Genomic DNA, 8,010 nt, shown 5'->3' with positions numbered 1-8,010 from the left:
AAGTCGGACGACCATGATATGGTTAAGTTTCATGCTGAAATATTCCTTCTATTGTTTGATCTCTGCTTTGATGGGTTTCAGAACTTCTCTTTTCATATGATGAATATTTAAACTTAGGATGTATTGTTTCAGGACCCAGTGGCCTTATGAAGACGAAGTAATGGTTGCATTTGCTCTCTAGGAATCCAACAAAGTTTCATATTTGTGGTGAAAATGACCAATATGGGCATGAAAAAAGGTAGATCACTGGTCAGCCCGCCAATGTTGTCATGTCGTTCATGCTTAACCATCTGACGTTGTAAACTCATTGGATGATGATAAATAGCTTGCTCTTTTCTTGTGAGAATAAAATGACATGATTGTTGTATTGTCTGTAGTTTTTTGCTTCATTACAAGTGTATGAGCATAATCAGATTTAAGCGGGTTTTTTTTCAAAGATTCAAGTGTTTTAAGACTGGTCCTTTCTGATACTGAACTCTTTTGCCTTCTCTACTTTCGCTATGTAAATCTTATGGAAGGTGATCTAATAGTCATTGGTTTGGGTGGATTTTCAGACATTTTCATTGGATGGACAACATTCGATTGGCAAGTTTGAATCATTCCCAGCATTGGGGCATGGAGTTTAGAATTATGGACATATAATTGGTATTATTTTTTGTATTTTGAGATGGAGATATGATATCTCATGGCATGCAACAATTTGAATGTTAGTGTTCGTAATATGTTTGACTATACATATATTAGTCAATACGTGCATTGCACGTGCATTCTTACCAGTCAAAGAAAAAGGGGTTTTTATCATTTATACCACCAGTTATGTCCCACTACTCAGTTTCGCCACTAGAAATTTCAACTGCTAAAAAATGCCATCCCTTCATTAGACACATGCTCAAAAATGCCACTGGACATCATTATTGTGATTTGAAATCTCTTTTGACATGTTATAGTGGCATAAATACCTATGGACCAACATGCCAGCTCTCCCTCTATCTCACTACAATAAAGTGTGGGGCCCACTTGATCCGAACAGCATTTTTATTTTCCTGTAAAATTATTCGCTTACTTACTCCTCACAAGTGGGGCCACACTTATCATTGCAAGATAGAGAGAACTGAAATGTGGGTCTAGACTTTTTCTGTCATATTGCATGGTCAACAAGTTTAACATGAAAATAATAATGTCTAATGGCATTATTGAGCAAATATCTAATGGAACGATGTCACTTTTATATATCTAATGACATTTTTGAGTAAGCATATCACGAAACAATGGCATTTTTTAGCAGCTGTAATTTCTAATGACAAAACTGAGTAGTGGGATACAATTGGTGGCATAAATGATAGTACAAACCTAAAAAGAAGAAAAAAGATAAAATTGAGTGAAGAGTTTTGTATGGTTGGGGGGGCTGCACACACGGTCAGACATCAGGGAGGATAATAGGTACACACTTTGGAGATAGACAACTAACTGTGTATGGTCGGGCTGATCGCAGGCACAGTCAGAAGCCAGGGAGGAAAATCGATACACACCCTTTGGATTTAGACAATTAATTGAGTCTTATGAAATGCATTCTCTGTATGGATACGTCGCCATTAGTGAAGCCGATGCTACTTTGCTAGTACATTTTTTCGCAAAATTTCTCCAGGGTGGTGCATTTATGCATGCTCTTTTCTTCGTTTGAGGAGAACAAGTCGACCATCATCATCATAGGACAGCAAGTAATCGAGGGCAGGAGCGTGGTGGTTGTGCATGTAGTAGTAGGAGCCATCGGGGTTGACGACGCAGCACCTGTTGTCGAAGCAGTTGTCGTCGTCGTCGTCGCCGACACACAGGTCGAGGAGGTCGTCCACGCCGCCGTAGCGCTCCGCCAGTTTGCGGAAGTTCTCCTGCTTCGACAGGGACTCCCTCAGCTCCTGGTTCACCTGCTGTGGCGTCTTCTTCTCCCGGTTCGCCGGGACCTCCTGCTTGGTCGCCACGCCTCCTGCTTGGACCGGCTTGTTAGGTTTTTGCGATGCTGTCTAACGGCGTGTCACGAGCGCCATCTCCCCCGTCCATGTGGCGCCTGACAGCGGGCCCAAGTGGTCATGTTTTCATTCAGACGTGCCAAACCGTTCAATCAGCATTATTTGAAAATTGTCAATGCAAACGAGGCGGTTGTTTGGAAAAACCCAAAAGGTGGTGGTTTTTCTGGTCTAGGGTCCCCAAATGTAGTGGGTTTTTTTGCAATTTATTCAGTATATAGTTGCATGGATATAAGATCATATGTAGGATGAACGTATAGCTTCATGTTCTTAACTTATATTTCTCCTCATTCTGTTTTGTCCCAAGATTAGCACGGTGATGTTCAGAACACAAATATAACATGAGAATGTAGATTATGAACGGTATGAATTTAGGCAAACAACTGAACACAGCACGAAACGTTAGATATTAAATCGCGCGGGCAACCCTTACCCACAACTCTCCCTCGTCTCTTTCACTAAATCTCACCCACTTTTCTCACTCGTCACCAAGTTGCTCCCGTTCAGACCATGTTCCCGCTGTCATAACCACAACACAATGTTTCCCAAATCCACTCACTCATGCATCAAATCGCCCATCGATACTCAGTTTAGTCCGACCCGCGAAAGGGGGCGAGCACCATGGCAAGGTTAGGCTCCTAGAAAGCGACAATTTGGAGCCAGTGGAGATAGAGATGACGTCTCAAAGGATGCTTGCCATCGATTGTGGGTGTATCCCGCTACACCGAGTAGGGTGCTTGGTCCAATACACAAGCGCGCGATATGTGGTCGCTAAGTGCGTCTACGTGCAACGAGGATGGCAGAGGGCTTGGTCCCCATATCCACACACAGAGGACGCTGCAACACCTTCTTGAGTTGGTGCATGACCATGTAGTGACGAGATGTGACCAATAACCAATGATGTCAAGTGACTGAAGAATTAATAGAGCAACTACCATGTGACGTCAAACTACACGATGTTGGTTACTGGTCACATGATACCTACATCAGTTCGGGTTTATAAAGTGAAACCTACATCGTGTAGTTTGACGTCACATGATAATCGCTCTATTAGTTCTTGAAAGTTATTCGGCTGGTTACTCGGCATACATTGTCACCAACTGGACACATGATAGAGTGATTACCATGTGACGTCAAACTATACATGTATCATCCGAACTTCAAAGTGAAAAGTTCTTATTGCGCTAGAAAACTTAAGTCTATACTCCCTCTAATTACCAAAATGATGCATGCATGCCTCACTAGCTAGGGCCAACGTACCGATGCCACATGACACATGTGTGGTGAGCAACCTACATGTTTTTTGGCAGCATAATGATATGGCATATGTGGTGAGAAAGTTCAAAACACTAGGACCAACCGATGCAACTCTCAAAACGTAGAAGTGGCATGGCACGTGCCACCGGCCGGTCGGGTGGTGAGAAGACGGAGTGCACAAGTCATTGACCTGGATTTCTTTTTTCCATCTTTCCAAAGGGATCTAAAATAACAGTAAGACAACATTTAGGTGTCTTAAAATTAAGAGCGATGGCATATTACGGGAGCGACTAGCGCTCAGTCGACAGAGAATTAACTAATTAAAGTTGTTCGTACATAACTAAAAACATACTCCATCCGAACCTGAAATATAAAGTCGCTGGAGAGATTTTCCGACCAGTGGCAAGAGTAATGCGACGGGGAGAGGGAGAGGACGGCGACAGGGACATGGAAAGGGACTGACTAGAGACGGGAAGAGGGAGTGAGAGATGGGAAAAATCTGGAGTGGATGGAGAGAGCGAGTGGACTGCAGAAACGAGTGGTGGTGGACGAGGAGAGTTTTGCAAAATGATTTTGTGACAGAATTTGCACTAGAAAAGCTAAAACGACATATATTTAGGTACCAAGGGAGTATTCAGCATGGTGTATAAGAAATTGTTCATCTAGTGCAAAAACAAATTCTAGTGTTTATCTTTTGAGGCCAGAAATAAAATCTTACAGGAATTTCAATGTTGGATCAACTGGTACATGGTGTCCACCATGCCATTGCCAGTCACTTTATAGTTTATACACCCCCGACGACCGTCCACGAGCAGCAGCACCTCGTCCGTGAGCGAGCTAGATAAACCTCCGGCCGGGACGATGGATATCTCACTACCCCAGCAATGGCAGCTCCTCCTCCTAGCCGGCATCCTCATCCCCGTTGTCTCGTGCCTGCTGGTGACGAAGCGCAGCTCCGAGGAAGGGCGGCTGAAGCTGCCGCCCGGCCCGAACCGGGTGCCGGTGCTCGGCAACCTGCACCAACTGGGCCCTCTGCCGCACCGCAGCCTGCGTGACCTGGCCCGGCGGCACGGCCCGTCATACTGCTCCGCCTCGGCGCGGCGACGACGGTGGTGGTCTCTTCCTCCGCGGCTGCGCGCGACGTGATGAGGGCCCACGACGCCGACTGCTGCAGCCGGCCCTCGTCGCCAGGTCCCGCGCGGCTCTCGTACGGGCGCAAAAGCGTCGCCTTCTCACCATACGGAGCCTACTGGCGCGACATGCGCAGCCTCTTCGCTGCGGAGCTCCTCGGCGCCCGCGGCGTTAGAGCCGCCTGGGCCGCCCGGCGGGAGCAGGTCGACAGGCTCATGGCCGCCCTGGTGACGCTGCGGGGCCGGTGTCGTTGGACGAGCACGTGTTCCGTGTCGCCGACGGCGTCATTAGCACGGTGGCGTACGGGAGCGTGTACGGCGCAGAGGCGTTCGCGGGCAAGCACAAGCGGTTCCAGCACGTGCTAGAGGAGGCTATGGACATGTCGGCCAGCTTCTCCGCCGAGGACTTCTTCCCCAACGCCGTCGGCCGCCTCCTCGACCGGCTCGCCGGCATAGTCGCGCGCAGGGAGAGGATCTTCAGAGACCTCGACGGCTTCTTCGAGGCAGTACTGGAGCAGCACCTGCACCCCGCACGCCCCAAGCCGGAGAGCGGCGGCGGCGACCTGGTGGACGCCCTCATCAGAATCTGCGAGGAGCACGGCTTCACGAGGGACCACGTCAAGGCTGTCCTCCTGGACGCGTTCCTCGGCGGCGTCGATACGAGCTCGGTGACGATCCTGTGGGCGATGTCGGAGCTGATCCGGAAGCCGCAAGTTCTTTTTTTTGAAAAATCACCGGGGGCGGGGGGGGGGAGCTCCCCACCTGAATATATTTCTCGTTTTGTAACCCAACACTTGTCTGATTACAAAGGTGAATTACATAAGCACGTGTAATCGTGAAAAGAAGTAGGAGCGCCATGAAAGGGCGGCCTGTTTATGATCCGGTTTTCTCATCCGGTGCGTCCAAAGCATCAAGTCGTCCAGGATTCGCTTCAAGATGGAGGCACTGTGGTGGTTTTGTTGCTTGAATGTCATAGCATTTCTTGCATCCCAGATCTTCCATAAGCCGCAAGTTCTGAAGAAAGCGCAGGAGGAGATCAGGGCCGTGGTCGCCGGCAACGGCAACAACGAGCAGCGGGTGCAGCCGGGCGACCTGCCGAAGCTGACCTACCTGAAGATGGTCGTCAAAGAGACCCTGCGGCTTCACCCGCCGGTGACGCTGCTTCTGCCGCGGGAGACGCTGCGGCGGGTGGAGATCGGCGGCTACGAAGTGTCGGTGGGGACGCGGGTGCTGGTGAACGCGTGGGCCATCGGGCGGGACCCCGCGAGCTGGGGCCAGGACGCGGCGGAGTTCCAGCCGGAGAGGTTTGAGTCCGGCGGGAGGCATGGCGAGGTGGACTTCCGCGGTGCTCACTTGGAGCTGATGCCGTTCGGCGCCGGCCGGCGAATCTGCCCCGGACTGGCCATGGGGGTGGCAAACGTGGAGTTCACGTTGGCCAACATGTTGTACGGCTTCGAGTGGGAGCTGCCGGAGGGGATGGTGGCGGAGAAGCTGGGCATGGAGGAGGCCGGCAGACTGACTTTCCACCGCAAGACGCCGCTGGTGCTCCTGCCCACCCCATACGTACTGCCGAGAGCTGGCTAGGTGGCAAGGACCATGGTGTGACAAGCGCTGGTAGTGGTATATATCGAGTTTATACATCAGGCAAATATATCTTCAGTTAAGTTAGTTGAACAAATGAAGAATAATTGTTGATACATGCGTGCGTCTTGGACTGGTGACATGAATCAGTCTTTTTTATGTTTTGAGTTCCAGCACAAATTTGCTCCGAGTTTATTCATCGGTTCTTCTGAGTAAAGTTGAAATGTAATGGGACTATGATTGATTCGAAACAGAGGGGGGAAAGGGAGTATCTAGAACTCATTTAGATGAGACGTAATTTGATCTCATTCACCTAAAAAACAAAAATGGATACAACCCACGTCAATACACACGCATCTTATAGCATCACATTCAATGGCTATAAAAGGTGAATGAGACCAAATTAAATCTTATCTAAATGAGTTCTAGCAAAACTGTAAAATTAATATGATTCCACTACAAATCCCATGTCAGATTTTTTACCATGAAAAATCAAATGTTTTTTAAGAGAATTTGTGTTTGTGAAGGATAATAAGTTTAGTTGCCAAGTATGATAAATCCAACCGAGTTCATTTTTTTGCCAAAAAATTGACATGCTCGTATACTAAATTCTACATCCTTCAGCCAACTAAATTTGTCATAAAAAATGTTCGATTTGCCATACTTAAATATCTAATGTCAGATTTTTAGCATTACCGAACTAATAAGGTGATACTATCAACATTCTTTTGTCCATCAATTCGTGATAAAAATAGGTGTTCCCTCTCAAAACTAGTCAACAGTTGCATGGGTGTATGGTTTCTTTCACATCTCATATGTTTTTTATTAATCAGGCATAAAAAGATCAGTATGCGCATATTTTTTAAAATTTAGGAATTGCCAAATAGACGTGTGCATTTATATTCTGCCTGATTAGGTTTAACCATTTAAAGCAACTTTAGCAGACCTAGCAAAAATCCCCGATCCGTGAAATAACCGCCAAAATACGGGTCGGCGCGGAAAATCCCGCCCGAACAAACCCCTTAAACGATTTTAACCTGTAATTTTTTTTAAGTGGCGCGGTAAAAAAAGCCCTCCCAATCTGCAAAAACACAGTTTTCGCCTCCGCTTCTACAATGCCCTGCATCACGAGAAAGCAGTTGGCGGAAGTCTAACTGCCCTCGGAGCTTTCAGGCTCGCTCCAGGCCACCGCCCCGTCCGTCCCCGGCCGCCGCGCTGCTCATCCGAGCCGCCGCCCCATCCGTCCCCGGCCACCGCGCTGCTCATCCGGGCCGCCACCCGTTCGTCCCGGCGGCCGTGTTGCTCATCCGGGCCGCCGCTCGTCCGTCCCAGCCGTCGTGCTGCTCATCCCCGTGGCTCCGCGGCTCTGGAACGGAGCTAGCTAGCTAGCTCAATCGATTCGAACGGAGATAGCTAGAGCTAGCTAGCTAGGTAGCAGCTCAATCGATTCGAAGAGTTAGCTAGCTAGCTCGATGCGCCAGCCGTTCGATCCGGCCGCTGCTCGCGCCGCCCCGGCAGCCCTGGCCGCTGCCTGCGCCGTGCTCGCCCCGGCCGCCCTAGCCCCCGCCCGCGCCGCGCTTTCCTCGCGTTTTCCTCGTCCGCTTGTCTGCCGGATTGACGCGAGGAAGAGGACGATTAAAAAAAGAGCTAGTTGTGGGCCTGTTTGATATATTCAAAGAATATTTTTTTTACGGATTGATTATACGGGGCCTGAGTCTGTCCTCGCCCGTGCCAACCCGCATATACCTTTTTCGCGAACTGCAAAAGACTTATGTGGGTCGGGATTTTGCGGGGTCTGCTAGAGATGCTCTTAGGCATCCACTTTGTTGTGCTCAGGCTGCCTTTCCAAATACTCTGAAACAAAAAAAACAGAGTTTTCCCTTTAGATTCGGATTTTTTTTAACTAGCAAAAAAAGAAAGTGGGGTGAAGAGCCTGGTGTTCCAAGAATTCCAGGCCCTCTTTCAAATTAGTACAAAGTTTGCTCTTACGAATTTCAAAAGGCCGGGTTGATGCACATGCT

General features: G+C 48.7%; 1 pseudogene; it reads left to right on the top strand.

Annotated features, from left to right (window-relative positions):
* The first annotated feature begins 4,073 nt into the window (after nt 1-4,073).
* LOC119302210 lies at nt 4,074-6,193 on the top strand (annotated as a pseudogene).
* Nucleotides 6,194-8,010: the final 1,817 nt, after the last annotated feature.

Source organism: Triticum dicoccoides, chromosome 5A (genome assembly GCF_002162155.2).
Source record: "Triticum dicoccoides isolate Atlit2015 ecotype Zavitan chromosome 5A, WEW_v2.0, whole genome shotgun sequence".
NCBI lineage: Eukaryota > Viridiplantae > Streptophyta > Magnoliopsida > Poales > Poaceae > Triticum > Triticum dicoccoides.
The sequence above is the reverse complement of the archived record's forward strand: the minus strand, read 5'-3'. Positions and strand labels throughout refer to the sequence as shown.